Source organism: Salmo trutta, chromosome 26 (assembly GCF_901001165.1).
Source record: "Salmo trutta chromosome 26, fSalTru1.1, whole genome shotgun sequence".
Classification (NCBI taxonomy): Eukaryota; Metazoa; Chordata; class Actinopteri; order Salmoniformes; family Salmonidae; genus Salmo; species Salmo trutta.
Genome location: NC_042982.1, coordinates 20,751,889 through 20,773,895, shown reverse-complemented (window position 1 = coordinate 20,773,895; position 22,007 = coordinate 20,751,889).

Here is a 22,007-nt window from a genome sequence, read left to right as displayed (position 1 = left end):
TGTTCTACTGGAAATAGAAGAGTGATTGGAGCCTGGTTTTAACCTACAGAGATAAATATTGCCCACACACGCACACTCGGGGGCCTTGAGAAGGCAGAATTTATTAATTCCATTACAGGTGTAAGGAGCTGTAATATTTGTGAGCAGATCTCTCTCTCTCTCTCTCTCTCTCTCTCTCTCTCTCTCTCTCTCTCTCTCTCTCTCTCTCTCTCTCTCTCTCTCTCTCTCTTTCTCTCTCTCTCTCTCTGTCTCGTGTGATTTATACTCCAGCCAATGCAGGTGATCATTATAAGAGGCCTACAGGCTCCCCATCAATTCTTCCTGACGCCTGTCTGCCTGCTACCACTCCTTATCGTTCTCAGGAGATTGGTGCCGGACCCGGCCAAAGGCAGACAGAGAGGTGGAGGGAGGTTGGAGGGTGGAGAGGTTGGGCCTTGAGGTTGGAAGGTGGAGGGCCAGGAAAGCTGTTGAAGTCTCTATCCCTTCCTGACACTATCATTTCTTTAGCTGCTTAACGCTGCTGTCGACCGCTCCTACATACCGGCCGGGCAAGACCAAAATTAAAGATGTTTATCCCTCTCTGTGGATGTGAAATGGATGAACAGTTTCAGAAAGTTGGGATGATGAAGCTAGGTTTAAATCTGGGACCTCTGTGGGGAGGAATAATGTCTTGTTTTGGCAGCAGAAAGAATGATACTGACAATCCGTGAACTGGACAAGAAGGGAGGGATCAGATGATAGATCTGAACACAGATAATTTCTGTGTGGGATTGGGTTTTCAACGCAAGTGTCCACTTATTTAACAACCTTTTAAACTGGTTTAGTAGCAGTTCCTTATGAAACATCAAAGGTTTCTGCACAGTGTAGTTCTAAATGATAATACTTTTCCAGTCCTCTTCATACAGTGTCACACTTAGACTAGTGTTGGGCCCACCACAGGTGTGTGTGCGTGCTAACCACACTCTAAATCATAGTTACTCCTCTGATTCACGTGTTACTCCTCTGACTTTCTCCTCCCTTTTCCTTCACTTTGCTTCTTCTTTTTCTCTCCTCCTGCATGGTGCTAGCCTTGGGAGATTGTGTGTTCTGTGTTCTGTACTCGTGTTCTGTGTTAAGGTTCAGAGTCAGCAGCACAACTGGCTGGCTGGATGGCTTGCTGGCTGGTATTGGCCCTGCAGCCCTTGTGAACTTCTGAGACTCAGTGGCTGTGTCCCAAATGGCACCCTATACCAGCCAGCACAGTCTCACTGTTGTTCTCTTCTCAATAGTGTTCCTCTCCAGCGCACCACCACAACTACAACAAGACTTGGACTTTATTGTTTGTTAAAAGCTAAGGGGGTTCAGGCTTTATTGTGATTGATTTTTAAGCTTGAGTTTCATACTTGCTATTGTTTTTTTAGTTTTTTTATTTAACCTTTATTTAACCAGGTAGGCCAGTTGAGAACAAGTTCTCATTTACAACTGCTACCTGGCCAAGATAAAGCAAAGCAGTGTGACACAAACTGCAACACAGAGTTACACATGGAATAAACAAACATATAGTCAATAACACAATAGAAAAGTCTATATGCAGTGTGTGCAAATGAGGTAAGATTAGGGAGTTAAGGCAATAAATAGGCCATAGGGGTGAAATAATTACAATTTAGCAATTAAAAACTGGAGTGATAGATGTGCAGATGATGATGTGCAAGTAGAGATACTGGGGTGCAAAGAAGCGAAAAAAAAACAGTATGGGGTTGAGGTAGTTGGATGGGCTATTTACAGATGGGCTATGTACAGGTGCAGTGATCTGTGAGCTGCTCTGACAGCTGGTGCTTAAAGTTAGAGAGGGAGATATGAGTCTCCAGCTTCAGTGATTTTTGCAATTCGTTCCAGTCATTGGCAGCAGAGAACTGGAAGGAAAGGCGACCAAAGGGGGAATTGGCTTTGGGGATGACCAGTGAAATATACCTGCTGGAGCGCGTGCTACGGGTGGGTGCTACTATGGTGACCAGTGAGCTGAGATAAGGCGGGGCTTTACCGAGCAAAGACTTATAGATGACCTGGAGCCAGTGGGTTTGGCGACGAATATGAAGCGAGGGCCAGCCAACGAGAGCATACAGGTCGCAGTGGTGGGTAGTATATGGGGCTTTGGTGACAAAACGGATGGCACTGTGATAGACTACATCCAATTTGCTGAGTAGAGTATTGGAGGCTATTTTGTAAATGACATCGCCGAAGTCAAGGATCGGTAGGATAGTCCGTTTTACAAGGGTATGTTTGGCAGAGTGAAGAATGTTTTGTTGCGAAATAGGAAGCCGATTCTAGATTTAATTTTGGATTGGAGATGCTTAATGTGAGTCTGGAAGTGTCACGCCCTGACCGGGTGAACTCAGGTGTTTTGGGTCAGGGTGGTTTATGTTGGGTGGTTTTCCTGTGTTTGTTTTCTGTTTTGCGTTGGAGCCTTGTGTTGGCTCTATTGGGGAGTATTTCTATGTTGGTTTCTGTCTTCCCAATCAGAGACAGCTGTCGCTAGTTGTCTCTGATTGGGATCTCATTTAAGTTCATTTTCCCCCCACGCTGTTGGTGGGGAATTGTATTTGCATTGCTATTCGTAGCCTGTGAAGCTGTTCGTTCATGGTATCGTTTATTGTTTTGCTGGTTCACCGTTCTAATAAAAATGATGATGAACCAAACCTCCGCTGCGCCTTGGTCCCTCTATAACGACGAACGTTACAGAATTCCCCACCGAACCAGGACCAAGCAGCGGGAGGAAAAGGAGCGCGAGAGATGGGCTCGCGAGGGAAAGGAGTTCTGGACCTGGGAGGAGATCATGTCGGGGAAAGGACCCTGGCGGACGGACTCCCAGGTCGAGGAGGAAAAGCCAGCCGGTAGACGGAGTCGCAGGCGGCGGTCGAGGAGGCCCGGAAAACAGCCCCAAGAAAATTTTGGGGGGGGGCTAATGGGGTGGTCCGGTAGGGCAGAGGAAGAGCCCAGACCACTGCTCTCGTGGGGGATGACGGCGGAGGAAGAGACGAGGATGAGGCAGTTGATTGAGGACCTGCAGAGGGAAGATCTGGAGGAGGAGCCCTGGTATGCGGAGTTGCGCGCTGTGTCGCCAGTGCGCCCGCACAGCCCAGTGCGTCCGGTGGACAGACCCAGCACATGCCGTGCTAAGATGGGAATCCAGCCGGGACGAGTGGCTAAACCAGCTCCACGCTACAGGTCACCTATACGTGTTCACAGTCCTGTCTGGCCCGTCCCTGCTCCCCGCACCAAGCCCACGGTGCGTGTCCACAGTCCTGTCCGGCCCGTCCCTGCTCCCCGCTCCAGGCCACGGGAAGCGGAGTTGCGCGGTGTGTCGCCAGTGCGCCCGCACAGCCCGGTACGTCCGGTGGACATGCCCAGCACATGCCGTGCTAGGATGGGCATCCAGCCAGGACGAGTGGCTAAACCGGCTCCACGCTTCAGGGCACCAGTACGTGTTCACAGTCCTGTCTGGCCCGTCCCTGCTCCCCGCACCAGGTTAGTGGTGCGTGTCCCCAGTCCTGTCCGGCCCGTTCCTGCTCCCCGCACCAAGTCAGAGGTGCGTGTTCCCAGTCCTGTCCGGCCCGTTCCTGCTCCCTGCACCAGGTTAGTGGTGCGTGTCCCCAGTCCTGTCCAGCCCGTTCCTGCTCCCCGCACCAGGTTAGTGGTGCGTGTCCCCAGTCCTGTCCGGCCCGTCCCTGCTCCCCGCACCAAGTCAGTGGTGCGTGTCCCCAGTCCTGTCCGGCCCGTCCCTGCTCCCCGCACCAGGTTAGTGGTGCGTGTCCCCAGTCCTGTCCGGCCCGTCCCTGCTCCCCGCACCAGGTTAGTGGTGCGTGTCCCCAGTCCTGTCCGGCCCGTCCCTGCTCCCCGCACCAGGTTAGTGGTGCGTGTCCCCAGTCCTGTCCGGCCCGTCCCTGCTCCCCGCACCAGGTTAGTGGTGCGTGTCCCCAGTCCTGTCCGGCCCGTTCCTGCTCCCCGCACCAAGTCAGAGGTGCGTGTTCCCAGTCCTGTCCGGCCCGTTCCTGCTCCCCGCACCAAGTCAGAGGTGCGTGTCCCCAGTCCTGTCCGGCCCGTCCCTGCTCCCCGCACCAAGTCAGTGGTGCGTGTCCCCAGTCCTGTCCGGCCCGTCCCTGCTGCCCGCACCAAACCAGTGGTGCGTGTTCCCAGTCCGGCACGGCCCGGGTCCGGTCCACCGGTGCCCAATCCTGTTCCGGGCGACGGCTCCGCTCCAGAGCCTGGGCATGCCGCTCCACAGTGGTCCAGTCCGGGCCAGAGGGGTAGGGCTAAGGTGGAGGCGGGGGGGAGAACACGCCCGGGGCCAGAGCCTCCACCGAGGGTGAGGCGCCCACCCGGATTCCCCCCCCCTAATAGACTTAAGTTTGGTGCGCCGGGAGTACGCACCGTTGAGGGGGGGGTACTGTCACGCCCTGACCGGGTGAACTCAGGTGTTTTGGGTCAGGGTGGTTTATGTTGGGTGGTTTTCCTGTGTTTGTTTTCTGTTTTGCGTTGGAGCCTTGTGTTGGCTCTATTGGGGAGTATTTCTATGTTGGTTTCTGTCTTCCCAATCAGAGACAGCTGTCGCTAGTTGTCTCTGATTGGGATCTCATTTAAGTTCATTTTCCCCCACGCTGTTGGTGGGGAATTGTATTTGCATTGCTATTCGTAGCCTGTGAAGCTGTTCGTTCATGGTATCGTTTATTGTTTTGCTGGTTCACCGTTCTAATAAAAATGATGATGAACCAAACCTCCGCTGCGCCTTGGTCCCTCTATAACGACGAACGTTACAGGAAGGAGAGTTTACAGTCTAACCAGACACCTAGGTATTTCTACTTGTCTGTCACGATTTCTCTTAGGAGCAGGAAAGGAGTCAAAATGCAGGAGACTGAGGTCTGGTAGGTCAAAAGTTTTATTTCCACCGTAGACAATAAGGCGTCCGAAAAAAAGCACAGGGTGCGCATAACACCCAAAACAGGAGAATCGTTCGGAAACGTTTAACGCACGGGGCGCAGCCCGGCAAACACAGTACAGAACACGCTTAATATAACGACAGCGCTAACTAACACCTGTCCTCTAGCGACAGATAAACAATCCCGCACAAGAATCCCAACTGAAAATACACACTAAATAACCCCCCACTAATTACAGACACAAAACAGGTGCGGGATAGACAGACAAAACCAAAAGACACAGAAACAACGATCGGTGGCAGCTAATAGGCCGGCGACGACGACCGCCGGGCGCCGCCCGACCGAGGAGGGGCGCCACCTTCATTAGATACTGTGACATTGTCCACATATTCTAAGTCAGAACCGTCCAGAGTAGTGATGCTGGATGGGCGGGCAGGTGCGGGCAGCGATTGTTTGAAGAGCATGCATTTAGTTTTACTTGCATTTAAGAGCAGTTGGAGGCCACAGAAGGAGAGTTGTATGGCATTGTTAAATTCCGCATTAGGCTGGAACTCAATCAGTTGCCTGTGGCTCAGTTGGTAGAGCATGGTGCTTGCAACGCCAGGGTTGTGGGTTTGATTCCCACGGGGGGCCAGTACAATTATATATATTTTTTTAAATACAAATGTATGAAATGTATGCATTTACTACTGTAAGTCGCTCTGGATAAGAGTGTCTGCTAAATGACTAAAATGTAAATGTAGGTAGCCTAGAGGTTAAGAGTGTTGGACCAGTAACTGAAAGGGTGCTGGTTTGAATCCCCGAGCTGAGTAGGCCAAAAAAATCTGCTGATGTGCCCTTGAGCAAGGCACATACCCCTAATTGATCCTGTAAAGCGCTCTGGATAAGATTGTCGGTTAAATGACTAAAATATGTGTTAGCATGCATTTGTGGTACGATATGTCTGTATGTGTTCTTTAAGGAAACAGTTTGAGGTGTTTTGACTGAGTGTGCATTGTGAGTGGGTCTATTTTCGGTGTGTTTGGTTGTTTGTGGGTTTTGAGCAGTAATCAGTGTGTCAGTGTCTCAGGGGACACACTGACCCCTGCCCGAACCGGGAATCGGGCAGGGGTGTCATTTCTGTGTTATGAAAGAAACTGTGATTCATGTGTTTTCTGTGTGTGCCAGGTTAATGCCATAAATGTCTCTGTTGGAATGTCTGTGTGAGAGGTTGGGGGTGGGTTTTACTGTTGGGATATGTATAATGGGGTACAGGTATTCGAATAAGGAGAAGGCCAAATGTGTTTTGTTGAATTTTCTGTTTGCTCAGGCGAAGTTGGCTATTTGGCTAACAAGGAGGAACAGGGTCGAAGGTGGGGGGACATACAGACCCTTTACTATTATTTAATGGGATGGTCTCTGCGTGCCTTAGGGTTGAATTTTAGTTCTATAGAATGATAAAAAGTGTGGAGATGTTTCAGGAGATATGGTGTGTTGGGTGGGCTGTCTGTATAGCTGGGGAAGATGTTTTGGATATACGGTTGTAGAAGTGATGAGGTTTTTTGGTTATTGTGATGTTGTTTTGTATCGTGTGGCAGAGGGAAAGGTGAGTATGGTACATGTATGCAGTACAGGATATATTTTGGTGTTTTAATTTTAAGGGGGGGGTGAGGTTTTAATGAAATGAAAATGTTTCATTAAAGAAAGACCAAAAGTGTGTGTGTGTGTGTGTCTCTCTCTCTCGCTCTCTCTCTCTCAGGACTAGTCACGCTCTACTCTTTATCCACACACTTGTCTTCCCCAATAATGACATGTATTTATGTACAAGCATTTCCCCCCATATGTATAATGGCGTTTTATGGCCTTTTTGACCTTGCTACACCAGCCACCTGCAATCAACAAATATGATTCATATACACACCTCAATTCCCCCTAAACCTGAGACCCCAGCAAAAAAAATGGCTTTCAATTTATCTGACTTTCATTTATCTGCATGTCCAGTCTTTATATTTAGCATCACAATGAAGTGTTTTACCATGTTCTTTTCAGGACAACCAGGGCTACAATTAGAACACTTTGTTTTACATAAACAGTTGATAAAATCTCAATAAAAAAAGGTCTGCCAAAGCAAAAACCTGATTAAAAAATAAATTGATATGAGTGCTGTAAGTACATAAATGATTTGCTCAGTGGGAAATTAATATCCAACTAGTCAGTGACAACTGTTGGAGTTTGTGACAGCAACTATGTGAACTTATTACAGTATTAGAGACACTATGTCCTGGGATTTCCTATGATCTTCTACGTAGAAGAACCCCTTACTTTCTAACGACTCTTGTGACACTTGTAGGCATCAAAGAGCAAGCCATTCTGACTTTACAAACGTTTTTGAAAAAAGACCTGGCCCCTTTTGGGATCCACCCTTGTCTCACAAATCCTGCTCTAGCTCAACCCCCTTTAATCGCACAGACTAATGGTTACAAAAGGAATAGACAAATTCAATGGTACAACCCAGAATTCTGTAGCTCAAACACTCAATGTTTAAGAGGGGTTAGAAGTTATAAATTGCGACGGTGGGACTCATTAGGTTAAGCCTCAGACACATATATGCATCTTTTCCTTGGACTACTTTTCCAGCCAAAGAGGAAGAATGAAGACATGACTCAAGGGTGTTTGGCTTTGTTGTTGTTTTCTGTTGTCTTTTCTCATGATCTTTTCCTATCTTCTACTTTAATGGTGTCAACTATAGAAGAAAACCTGTGAATGGCTCTGTCCTGGCCCTGCTACAACAGACACTAGGCTAGTGATGCGGAGCCAATTATTCCATCAATAATGAATGAATTATGATTAATCTCTGTCTCTTTTCTCCTTGACACCACAGAAACAGCTTCCTCGACCTCAACAGAAAGTTGTTTATTCATCTTCTAGGGCCCACAATTATGCTCTTTGTCGTCTATTTAATATGCACAAAAGTGCTGCCGTCACGCAAACTCCGATTTATAATCATTTTCTTATTCCTCCCCAAATCTCAGCATTCTTTACCCGCTTTTATTTGATGTTGGCTGGCTTATTAATTATCTATTAATTATGTTTACCTCTCTCATTCCCCAGTCAGCCTGTCCCGGTTCCCTGCTGTCTGTGTGAGGGAGAGGGAGAGCTAGTTGACAGAGGCAGGCACAGCATTTGATTTTATCCTAATTCAGTCTGTCTTTCTGTGTTGAGTCACTGTGGGGTGTTAGTGAGAAAAGTGTATTTGTGATCTGTATCGTTCCCCACTGAGTCTTCTAGGAAGTCACCACACACCAAATGTAACTCTTTGAACACTCTATGCATCAGGAATCCTGAGCTGTGAGTGGCAGCCACCTCCACCAGTGAGTGGGCAGGTTGGTCATCTGCCTTGGGGCGGGCACCTGCTTTGCTAGAGGTCTGAGGTGGTTCCACCCCACTAATTAGAATAAACACAGGGAAAGGAGAGAGAGGTGGGGTATTCGCTGACACACAGTTATGCCAAAACACACTGCTAATTATATTGCTCATTTTTAAATACTAGAGAAAGGAAGTGGGAGATGTTTTTCACTAACACACCTATTCACACACGCAACAAACACAAAATGCTCACTTTTCAGGTTGGCCCCCTCCCTCCCTCCTGGTGCCTTTCAAAGTGCTCACTTACGAGACCCTGAGCAATGATGATGGTGATGAAGAAAAGTTCTCAACTCAGAAGGCAGGTGACACATCCGTCTCCTTGACGACACCGTCCCTCCAGCGGGACCGAGTAGGTGGGCACGTTGCAGGTCCCTGACACGCAAAAGGAGCAAAAAAGCCAATTGTTCCTTTAATTCATCTCCATTTTTCACGAGCCAGCTGGCATTTCTCACAAGGCCACAGTCAATATTTCATTGCATTGATTTCCACCCTTCCTTCCCTCTCTCTCCTCCCTTCCTCCCTTTTCTACATCCCCATTCCTCTCTCCCTCCCTTTTCTCTCTCTCTTTCTTTCTCATTCGAGACCCCAGTTTAGACTCTATCCAGTGTAACTTAATTTTCATAATTTAGTGTTTTTTATAATCAAGCGTTTATTATCCACCTTAAACAGGACCAAGCAGTATTCTGGCCATTGCGCTATAGCTCTAAGATGTATGGTCATCAGTTTGCCTGTTTTAAACAGTTATTTTTATAAGCCTGAGCATTGGAAAGGAATTTTAAAATACACATGATTTTAATCTGGTGGAGGATTATACTGTTTTAAGACTTATTTTAACACCTCTGGAATTTAAAAACAGTATAAATGGGTCTGTGTGCACAACTACGTGCATGTATGGTACTGCATCTGTGATTGTTCAATAATTTATCAAATCAGTGTATTTAAAATCCACAGAGCATCAAACCACAGAGCATCTGAATGCTGTATCTCTATTTGTGGTGTTTTACAATGGAGGCCGTGCTGTTTCTGTAATGGCCATGAAACATCTTTTTACATTAGAGGAACTGAATAGTTGTTCAGTTCGTATCTTTAATTGGGATTTATGTAACAGCATCTGTAACTCTCCTGTTTTAAGTCTCTCTGCAGCATCCTTTTTTTGTGTTATTCATTCTCATTGTGGAGTGGTGAGCTTACACACACTGTGGCTGTGTGTGCTATTGAGCGAGAAAGCAATTTGTTTGTGTGTGTGTGTGTGTGTGTGTGTGTGTGTGTGTGTGTGTACTCGTGAGCATGAGAGTTTCCTATAGCTGTGATGGATCTCCATCATTGGTGTGTTTCCCCAGGGGACCAGACTGCTGTAAGCCCAGGGTCTGACTCTAAGTGTCACTCTATGTGTGGACAGGCCCCAGTGCTCTCATACACACCAGCAGATTAGTGTGTAATGAAAACAGCATGCTTACAGACAGTCTCCCCAGAGACAGCTCCTGGACAGAGCGGTTAGAGAGTGCATACTTCTACAAATGGTGCATATGTCTACAAATGGTCTCCCTCATCATCATCACAAACATTAGCTCCCAATTAGTTCTGTTTCTATTTCTTTTAAATGCTTCATCATTGTAGCCACATAGCGGCTAGCTCTCCTCTAGACAGTTACTAGACCGTGAAAGCAAAACATCACAGTTAATAGCTAACATGCTAATGAGTATCGTACAGTAGTTAGAGGTTACCTCTCCTCTATTGGTTTAGACAATGACAGCACAGCTAATGGCTAACACGCTAATAGTTAGCGCAACAACTTCTCTAGAGCCCATCAGTGATTGGTGAAAAGTCTCTTAATTATGCAAATAGATGTTATATTCCTTCAGTCACTTTCTATGGAGACTGACTCCTATGGCTCTGTTGGTATTTTAAAGCTGTCCTGGCTTGAAGATTCTGCAGTCTCCTCTATATCTATATATAGAGTTTCTCATCCTGTAGTGTTTCCCATTGAACTAGAGTTACTTAAGGTCTGCCAAAGCAAAAACCTGATAAAAATGAATTGATATGAGTGCTGTAAGTACATAAATGATTTGCTCAGTGGGAAATTAATATCCAACTAGTCAGTGACAACTGTTGGAGTTTGTGACAGCAACTATGTGAACTTATTACAGTATTAGAGACACTATGTCCTGGGATTTCCTATGATCTTCTACGTAGAAGAACCCCTTACTTTCTAACAACTCTTGTGTTGCATTGGCGTGTTTCCCCAGGGGACCAGGCAGCTATAAGCCCAGGGCCCAGAGACAGCGACTGGGCAGAATGGTTAGAGAGAACAACCAGGGAGATAGATAGTGTTGGAGGAACGGTTGGTGTGAGGAAACTGCTCTAGAATCAGAATGAAGAGATAGCTGAAGAATAAAGCTCAGCTCGGAGACTACAGATAGCTTGATAATACTCCTGTGGTTTAGTTCACGACTATTCATGGTACCTGAGCGATCTTCTGAAAATATAGGGTGTTTAGGAAAACACACAGTGGATAAATAATGCCTTGTAATACAGTAGCATAGAAATGAGTTGCATTTAGACTGGATAATAAAAAAAAGAATGTTTTGAGATTTTTTCTAATCTCTCTCTTCTCTCTATTTCTTGCTCTGGTGTGTCGGCCCTACAAATGGTCTCATTCCTTATTAGCACAAACATTAGCGCCCAGTTGGTTCTTTTTACATTTCTCTTAAAGGCTTCATTAGCGTAGCTACATAGCGGCTAGCTCTCCTCTAGACAGTCACTAGACACTTCAGTCGTCAGTTGAACGGCGTTTCCTCCGACACATTGGTGCGGCTGGCTTCCGGTTTAAGTGAGCAGCTGTTAAGAAGCAGCGCGGCTTGGCAGGTCATGTTTCTGAGGACTCATCGACCTTTGCCTCTTCCGAGCCCGGTGAGACAAGATCGTAACTACCAATTGGATATCACAAAATTGGGGATAAAAAGGTGGGAAAAAATGTGAAATAAATAATACAAATAATCTTCGACACATAGAAGACCGAAACCAAGATCATTCCGGACTCTACAGACAAACTCCAGTGAAATATGTTTCCATGTCACTTATGTCAGGTCTCTTTGGTGTGTTTTGTCATGCTGTGTTCTGTTCAGTTCAATATGTGTGCAGTTCCACAGCAGCTCTCCTAGTGACAAGGGACCATACTGGGGTTTTCAACAGCAGGGGTTTTTGGTTTTTGAAGCAGATCTCTTTCTCGGCCCTCCCTCTCCTAGATCTCTCTCTCTCTTTCTCTCCCTCCCCTCCCTTCCTCCCTCTTGCTCTCTTTCTCTGTAAATTCAATTCAATTCAAAGGGCTTTATTGGCATGGGAAACATACTGTATGTTTACATTGCCAAAGCAAGTGAAATAGATCATAACAAATTAGCAGTAATCATTAAACTCACAAAAGTTCCAAAGGAATACAGACATTTCAAATGTCATATTTTAGCTATATACAGTGTTGTAACGATGTGAAAAAATAGTTAAAGTACAAAATGGAAAATAATCTCTCTCTCTCTACATGTATGCCTGCTGAAGTGACTTTGCAGCACTACAGATTGCATACTACAGTTACCGAGCAGAGCAGCTCCCACCCTGGGGGACTGCAGCAGTGTTAGTTGTGGTTTGTCTCAGCGTGTGGCATCTGTGGCAGCCAATCAGAACAGCTGGAGAGCACTAATGCAAGCTGGCATACCAGGAGTCACCCTCCCCTTCCCTCATCCTCCTCTCAACTGTGACGGGAAATAGAAAAGAGATGAGGAGGAATGAAGACAGGGACCTCTCTCTGTCCTCCATCTCTCTCTCAAACACTATCTCTCATTTTCTGTCTTTTCTTTCTCTTTTTTTCTCACTCTCTCTCTCGCTCTCGCACTCTTTCTCTCTCTTACCCTCTCTCAGGAGGAGGGTGGGTTAGTGAGGAGAGAGTGTGACTAATGGAGAGACAGCTGCTTGGAAATGCACTGTGTGACTTTGACCACTGATTCCTAGCCTTAACGATTCCCAGTCTCTACTCAGGGAGTAAACATGCAAGACAAAAAACATGTCAGGAGCTTTTGAATTTGGCTTTTGATGTTTCTTATGTCTATATAAAGATACACATCTTCTTGACTGGCCGAGTTAAGTTTTATTGTCACATGCACAAGTACAGTGAAATGCCTTTCTTGCGAGCTCTTTCCCAACAATGCAGTAATCAATATCAGTCGTACAAATTGATAGGTTCGGATTTCCGAACTTTAAATGTTATTAATCATTAGTTGTAATAGAGACCTGAGGGGTGCCATAGCCAAGGGGCTAAACCAGAAGTTAATGGTTATCTTGGAATGTATGGGCATCACTGCCTGGTACGGCAATTGCTCGGCCTCTGACCGCAAGGCACTACAGAGGGTAGTGCGTACAGCGCAGTACATCACTGGGGCTAAGCTGCCTGCCATCCAGGACCTCTACACCAGGCGGTGTCAGAGGAAGGCCCTAAAAATTGTCAAAGACCCCAGCCACCTCAGTCATAGACTGTTCTCTCTGCTACCGCATGGCAAGCAGTATCGGAGTGCCAAGTCTAGGACAAAAAGGCTTCTCAACAGTTTTTACCCCCAAGCCATAAGACTCCTGAACAGGTAATCAAATGGTTACCCGGACTATTTGCTGCTGCTACTCTCTGTTTATCATATATGCATAGTCACTTTAACTATACATTCATGTACATACTACCTCAATTGGGCCAACCAACCAGTGCTCCCGCACAGTGGCTAACCGGGCTATCTGCATTGTGTCCCGCCACCCACCACCCACCAACCCCTCTTTTACACTACTGCTACTCTCTGTTCATCATATATGCATAGTCACTTTAACCATATCTACATGTACATATTACCTCAATCAGCCTGACTAACCGGTGTCTGTATGTAGCCTCGCTACTTTTATAACCTCGCTACTGTATATAGCCTGTCTTTTTACTGTTGTTTTATTCCTTTACTTACCTATTGTTCACCTAACACCTTTTTTGCACTATTGGTTAGAGCCTGTAAGTAAGCATTTCACTGTAAGGTTGTATGAATACCTGTTGTATTCGGCGCACGTGACAAATAAACTTTGATTTGATGTACTGAGTGTAGGGAAAACAATCACGTGGCAGGCATTGATAAGGGGAGAGAGCCATGGATTAGTGATGAAGGGGGTCGAGGTCAGGTCACGTTAAGGGAGAAGGAAAAGTTTATGGCCCGTATCACTTTGTTTCCTGCCTAGCAATAAAGATACAATGTTTAGCGAGAAGGAGGAGACTCCACCCAAAGTTGGGTATATATACACCACTATTATAAACATGTTTTGGTCAATTCAGCTGTCCGATCCCTTGGAAAGAATTAACTTGGTTTGAACTTTCACAGTGTCCATCGAGTTCTTACTCTAATAATCAGAACCTAACAAAATATTATACTATAAAGTAAAGTAGAACAAAAACACACAATAAATAAAATAAGAAGAACATGAGAAAGTAAGTAAGCTAAATACAGGCTCAAATAAAATTGTATTTGTCACATGCTTGGCAACCAACAGGTGTACTGTAGACTAACAGTGAAATGCTGACTCCTCATGACTCCCAATGGTGGCTCCCTGCAGGGAGACAGCGTGGCGGAGCTGGTCCAAGTCTGCTGGGTCTGTCATGGCCAGTTCGTACTATCAAGGCACAAGGCGAGACCCAGATGCAGACACAGGAGGAAGATGGTTGGAGTCTTACAATGTTTATTCATCCAAAGGGGTAGGCAAGACGACACTGGGCCAATTCACTGCAATTCACTGCAACGCTCTCCTCATTGCAATACTTCGGCCGAAGTCGTGGCAATAAGTATTTAACTCCTTTGTTGTGGCAACTTGATGCTGCTGTTCATTTTGCTGGTGTCTACCCTTGGCTTTTACAATGTTGGCGATACATTTGGAGCCCATTGCACTGTGAATGAAGAAATATATGATTGTTTCTCCCTCGAGTATTGTGAGAAACCCCACGCTTGCCCCGGAAATGCACATGAGAACTACGCACATTTCTCCCGAACAATATGGGAGAAATCGGATTCTTGCGCTTACATGTCAGGACTGTTCTCTTGGTACTTAACCATGTCTCTGGACTTCACACATCTCCTGAAATATGTGGCGTTAAAGACTCTGGTGACTATGGATTCTCGTTCAAGTGCTGTCTGTTACTCCAAATGTTGTAACCCTCGATCTAGACTTGCCATTATCTTGCTGCTTCTTTTGTCTGGAAATGTCCAGTCTAATCCAGGTCCTGACATTCTTACCCCTGCCGAATTAAGTAGTCAGAGTGGCCTGAAGTTTTTGCATATGAATGTAAGAAGCCTTCTGCCGAAAGCTTGATTTTGTGATTATATGGATAAAAACTGCCGACCCGGATGTTTTTATGCTTTCTGAAACCTGGCTTAAAAAATCTATTACAGACAAAAATATTGGCATAAATGGTTACAATGTTTTTCGTACATATCGTAAATCTAAGGGTGGTGGTGTTGCTGTATATGTAAAAGACAATTTCACTGTGGTCATTCGGACTTCTGTTACTAAACCAAGGAATTTAAATATCAGTCTTTGAACCTAAACCTTGGCTCATCTTTAAATATTGTTGTATCTTGCTGTTATTGTCATGTCCTGGCCAGTATAAGGGTTAATTGTTATTGTAGTTTGGTCAGGACGTGGCAGAGGTTATTTGTTTTATGTGGTTCAGGGTGGTGTGTTAGTTAGGAGGGCGTTTGATTTATTATTTCAGGGTTTTGAGTTGTGGTCTATGTTTATGTATTTCTATGTGTAGTCTAGTGAGTGTGTTTCTATGTTGGGTTAATTGGGGTGGACTTCCAATTGAAGGCAGCTGTTTGGTGTTGCCTTTGATTGGAAGTCCTATATTAGTTGGGTGTGTTTGTCTGTGCATTTGTGGGAGATTGTTTCTTGTTTTGCTGAGTGAGCCTTTCAAGACTGTTTCGTCGTTCGTTTAGTTTTGTTATTTTGTATGTTCATTTTTGAGTAAATAAATGTTGAAATGAGCGTACACATACCTGCTGCGTTTTGGTCCTCCATTACCGACGACAAGCGTGACAGTTATAGACCTCCATCTGCTACTGTTGGCTCTCTGGATTGTATTTTCAAATTGTTATCACAGAATGTCAATTCTGAGTTTGTCCTGATGGGTGATCTGAATCACGACTGGCTAACATCTAGCTCTGATCAACTCAAAATTCTGTGCAATACCTACAATCTTACTCACATTGTCAACAGTGTAACTAGGTTGAATATAAAATATCCTCTGAAATACTCTTTGATTGATTTGATCTTAACCAATACTCCTCATCGTTTTAATGCTTCTGGTATTTTTGCAAATGACATAAGTGATCACTGTGCTATTGCCTGTGTGAGAGATGGTAAAATTCCTAAGAAATCTCCACGTGTTATTACGAAAAGAAACTGGAAGCGGTTTGATATTCAAGGTTTTTTACATGATGTATCTAGCATTGAATGGAATAGAGTGGAATTAATCCCTGATGTTGAACTAGCCTTTTCTTACTTCCACAACGCATTCCAGGATGTATGCAATAGGCATGCCCCTTTTAAAAAATGCAGGATTAAGGGCAGAGAGAACCCTTGGTTTACTAAGGAACTTATAAACATCATAAGGGAACGAAATGCTATGTGGGCTAAAGCAAGAGGGACTGGTTTGGCAGATGATTGGATGGCTTTTAAACGTCTTCGAAATATGGGTGTGGCTATGATCCGTAAATTGAAAGCAGACCACTACCTGAAATCTACTTCACAAAATGTAAATAATCCATCCAAATTTTGGCAAGTAGTGAAAGGTTTGGAGTGCAGAAAAGATACACAGCTTCCTAAACAATTGTTGGTCGGCACTCAGATTGTAACTGAGAGAACCTCCATTCTGAAAGCCTTGATCCAGCATTTTTTAGATGCAGGCAGTTTATTTGAAAAGGTCAAAGGTATAATTGAGCCCCCTATAAATTTACCTGACACGCCTGTGCACTCCTTCACCAGGTTTTCCTTTTCATCCTTCTCTGTTTCGGAAGTGTGTAAAGCCCTGAAAGAAATTGATTAAAAAAAATCCCCTGGCCCTGATGAACTAGACCCCCGCCTCCTAAATCTAGCCGCTGACATCATTGCTCCCCCCTTAACATGTATTTTTAACCTTACGCTTGATGTTAAAGAAATCCCCAAGTTATGGAAATCTGCTTTTGTACTGCCTCTCCTGAAAGGTGGAGATCCCTCGCTACTTGACAACTATCGACCCATTTCAAAATTGTCTGTACTATCAAAGGTACTAGAGACCTTAGTTAGTAGGCAGCTAAAGACCTACTTCCAAGAAAACAATATCTTAAATGGAATGCAATCAGGTTTTAGGTCTGGCCACAGCAGTGTTTCAGCAACATTGAAGGTTTTAAATGACATCCACTGTGCTCTTGATAAGAAGTTACATTGTGTGTCTGTTTTTATTGATTTGTCGAAGGCTTTTGACACCGTGGACCATGCTGTGTTAGTACAAAGGTTAAAATGTTGTGGAATTACTGGTCATGCTCTAGATTGGTTTATAAATTACCTATCAAATCATACACAATGTGTAATGGCCGATGGTTGCAAATCTGAGTCCATAGAGGTGTGCTCAGGTGTTCCTCAAGGTTCTATTTTGGGCCCACTGTTGTTTATTTTGTATATCAACAACAGTGGGGATCTTATTGAAACAGCGGATGTTCCTTTTTATGCAGATGATACTGTTCTTTATTCAAGTGGTTTATAAATTACCTATCAAATCGTACACAATGTGTAAGGGCCGATGGTTGCAAATCTGAGTCCATAGAGGTGTGCTCAGGTGTTCCGCAAGGTTCTATTTTGGGCCCACTGTTGTTTATTTTGTATATCAACAACAGTGGGGATCTTATTGAAACAGCGGATGTTCCTTTTTATGCAGATGATACTGTTCTTTATTCAAGTGGTTTATAAATTACCTATCAAATCGTACACAATGTGTAATGGCCGATGGTTGCAAATCTGAGTCCATAGAGGTGTGCTCAGGTGTTCCGCAAGGTTCTATTTTGGGCCCACTGTTGTTTATTTTGTATATCAACAACAGCGGGGATCTTATTGAAACAGCGGATGTTCCTTTTTATGCAGATGATACTGTTCTTTATTCAAGTGGTAGTAGTTTATCTGTAGCTTTTGAAAATGCCCAAAGAGCATTTAACATCATACAACAGAATCTGTATGATTTAAAGCTGATTCTAAATTCGGGTAAAACAAAATGCATGGTATTTTCAAATGCCAGGCATGTTACAAATCATGTCATTGCTACATTGGCTGGACATAATATAGAGCAAGTTAAAGTGTACACATATTTGGGTGTGTGGGTTGATGATAAGCTGAGCTTCACTGTGCATGTAGAGAACTTGATAAGGAAGCTCAAGCTGAAAATAGGATTTTATTACCGGCATGAGGCTTGTTTTTCTTTTGAGGCCAGGAAGGAGCTGGTACGATGTACATTACTGTCGGTTTTAGATTTTAGTGATGTTATATACATGCAGGCCTCAGCCACTACCCTGAGAGCACTTGATTCAGTGTATCATGCAGCCCTCGGGTTCATTACAAATCAGAAACGTCTAACACATCCTTTTGATCTCTACACCGCTGTTGGCTGGTCGTCATTGACCTTGCGTAGGCTTAAACACTGGTTTACACTGATTTATAAGGCCATATTGGGTAAAATGCCATTTTATCCCTGTTCTTTTTTAGTTAGGTCAGGAAATGAGTATCAATTACGGTCCCATTCTGATTTGCATCTAACAGTACCAAAAATTAGAAAGGTCATGGTAGAAATAGTTTTAGTTACATAGCACCGTGGTCCTGGAATTCTCTTTTGAACATTTTAAAATGTGATGATCTAGTTTCGTTGGCGGAGTTCAAACACTTGATTGATGTATATACACTGCTCAAAAAAATAAAGGGAACACTAAAATAACACATCCTAGATCTGAATTAATGAAATAATCTTATTAAATACTTTTTTCTTTACAGTTGAATGTGCTGACAACAAAATCACACAAAAATAATCAATGGAAATCCAATTTATCAACCCATGGAGGTCTGGATTTGGAGTAATATTCAAAATTAAAGTGGAAAACCACACTACAGGCTGATCCAACTTTGATGTAATGTCCTTAAAACAAGTCAAAATGAGGCTCAGTAGTGTGTGTGGCCTCCACGTGCCTGTATGACCTCCCTACAACGCCTGGACATGCTCCTGATGAGGTGGCGGATGGTCTCCTGAGGGATCTCCTCCCAGACCTGGACTAAAGCATTCGCCAACTCCTGGACAGTCTCTGGTGCAACGTGGCGTTGGTGGATGGAGAGAGACATGATGTCCCAGATGTGCTCAATTGGATTCAGGTCTGGGGAACGGGCGAGCCAGTCCATAGCATCAATGCCTTCCTCTTGCAGGAACTGCTGACACACTCCAGCCACATGAGGTCTAGCATTGTCTTGCATTAGGAGGAACCCAGGACCAACCGCGCCAGCATATGGTCTCACAAGGGGTCTGAGGATCTCATCTTGGTACCTAATGGCAGTCAGGCTGCCTCTGGCGAACACATGGAGGGTTGTGCGGCCCCCCAAAGAAATGCCACCCCACACCATGACTGACCCACCGCCAAACCGGTCATGCTGGAGGATGTTGCAGGCAGCAGAACGTTCTCCACGGCGTCTCCAGACTCTGTCACGTCTGTCACATGTGCTCAGTGTGAACCTGCTTTCATCTGTGAAGAGCACAGGGCACCAGTGGCGAATTTGCCAATCTTGGTGTTCTCTGGCAAATGCCAAATGTCCTGCACGGTGTTGGGCTGCAAGCACAACCCCCACCTGTGGACGTCGGGCCCTCATACCACCCTCATGGAGTCTGTTTCTGACCGTTTGAGCAGACACATGCACATTTCTGGCCTGCTGGAGGTCATTTTGCAGGGCTCTGGCAGTGCTCCTCCTGCTCCTCCTTGCACAAAGGCGGGGGTAGCGGTCCTGCTGCTGGGTTGTTGCCCTCCTACGGCCTCCTCCACGTCTCCTGATGTACTGGCCTGTCTCCTGGTAGTTCCTCCATGCTCTGGACACCAAGCTGACAGACACAGCAAACCTTCTTGCCACAGCTCGCATTGATGTGCCATCCTGGATGAGCTGCACTACCTGAGCCACTTGTGTGGGTGGTAGACTCCGTCTCATGCTACCACTAGAGTGAAAGCACCGCCAGCATCCAAAAGTGACCAAAACATCAGCCAGGAAGCATAGGAACTGAGAAGTGGTCTGTGGTCACCACCTGCAGAACCACTCCTTAATTGGGGTGTCTTGCTAATTGCCTATAATTTGCACCTGTTGTCTATTTCATTTGCACAACAGCATGTGAAATGTATTGTCAATCAGTGTTGCTTCCTAAGTGGACAGTTTGATTTCACAGAGGTGTGATTGACTTGAAGTTACATTGTGTTGTTTAAGTGTTCCCTTTATTTTTTTGAGCAGTGTATTATAGAAGAATGTAATTGTTTTTATGCCAGCTGTTTTTAGTCAAGATGTTTTGTGTTTTTAAATGTAATATGTTTTTGTTGTACTGTATGTGTGTTTATAGTTTTGTTTAATGTTGTGTGAGTGTATGTAATTTGGTTTGTCTGAAACGTTGTTCCCCTTGCTGCTATTGGACCAGGTCTCTCTTGGAAAAGAGATATTTATCTCAATGAGAATAAACCTGTATAAATAAAGGTACATTTCTTTTTTTTTTTATTAAAAGGGGAATAGTCGTGGACAGGCATAAAGGTCAACACCAGTTCAGACTCCAATAGGTAGCGAAGGACAGGCATAATCAAGGTCAGGGCAGGCAGGATGACCAGGGGCAGGCAGGAAAGTAGTCCAGACTCAGGCAGGGGTCAGAACCAGGAGGACTATAAAAAGAGAATAGAAAAGGAGTACAGGAAAAACACGCTGGTTGACTAAACATACAAGACAAACTGGCACAGAGAGACAGGAAACACAGGGATAAATACACTGGGGAAAATAAGCAACACCTGGAGGGGGTGGAGACAATCACAGGAACAGGTGAAACAGATCAGGGCGTGACATTTATATTTTCGACATTTACTTTTACTTCACTACATTCCTAAAGAAAATAATGTACTTCTTACTCCACACATTTTCCCTGACACCCAAAAGTGCTTGTTACATTTTGACAGGAAAATGGTCCAATTCACACACTTATCAAGAGAACATCCCTGGTCATCCTTACTGCCTCTGATCTCACTAAACACATTCTTCGTTTGTAAATTAATTAATTAAGTAACACAATAAAATAACAATGAAGCTACAGTTGAAGTTGGAAATGTACATACACTTCAACCACTCCACAAATGTCTTGTTAACAAAACTATAGTTTTGGCAAGTCGGTTAGGACATGTACTTTGTGCATGACACAAGTAATTTTTCCAACAATTGTTTACAGACAGATTATTTCACTTATAATTCACTGTATCACAATTCTAGTGGGTCAGAAGTTTACATACACTAAGTTTACATACACTTGACTGTGCCTTTAAACAGCTTGGAAAATTCCAGAAAATTATGTCATGCTTTAGAAGCTTCTGATAGGCTAATTGACATCATTTGAGTCAATTGGAGGTGTACCTGTAGATGTATTTCAAACTCAGTGCCTCTTTGCTTGACATCATGGGAAAATCAAAAGAAATCAGCCAAGACCTCAGAAAGAAATTGTAGAACTCCACAAGTCTGGTCCATCCTTGGGAGCAATTTCCAAACGCCTGAAAGTACCACGTTCATCTGTACAAACAATAGTACGCAAGTATCAAGACCATGGGACCGCGCATCCTTCATACCACTGAGGAAGGAGACACATTCTGTCTCCTAGAGATTAACGTACTTTGGTGCGAAAAGTGTAAATCAATCCCAGAACAACAGCAAAGGACCTTGTGAAGATGCTGGAGGAAACAGGTACAAAAGTATCTATATCCACAGTAAAACGAGTCCTATATCTTCATAACCCGAAAGGCCGATCAGCAAGGAAGAAGCCACTGCTCCAAACCGTCATAAAAAAAGCCAGAGTACGGTTTGCAACTGCACATGGAGACAAAGATCATACTTTTAGGAGAATGTCCTCTGGTCTGATGAAACAAAAATAGAACTGTTTGGCCATAATGACCATCGTTATGTTTGGAGGAAAAAGGGGAGGCCTGAGTAACAGGCAGTTTACTTTGGGCACGTCAGTCAGACAGGAAGTGGAGAAAAATAGAAGTTGAACTTCTTCAGGCTAGGGTCTATTTTTCTCCATTTCTGCCTGACTGACGTGCCCAAAGTAAACTGCCTGTTGCTCAGGCCCTGAAGCCAGGTTATGCATATCATTGGTACCATTAGAAAGAAAACACTGTGAAGCTTGTAGAAATGATAAAATAATGTAGGATACTATAACACAATAGATATGGTGGGAGAAAAAACAACCGAAAATGATTTGTTTTTGAGAGCCCATGCTCTTCCATTTGAACGTATAGGGATTTTTTAAAATCCAGCTCCCAGTATGCAATTCCTATGGCATCCACTGGATGTCAGTAGTCTTTGTTGAAGGTTTCAAACTAGGAAGAATTATGAGTT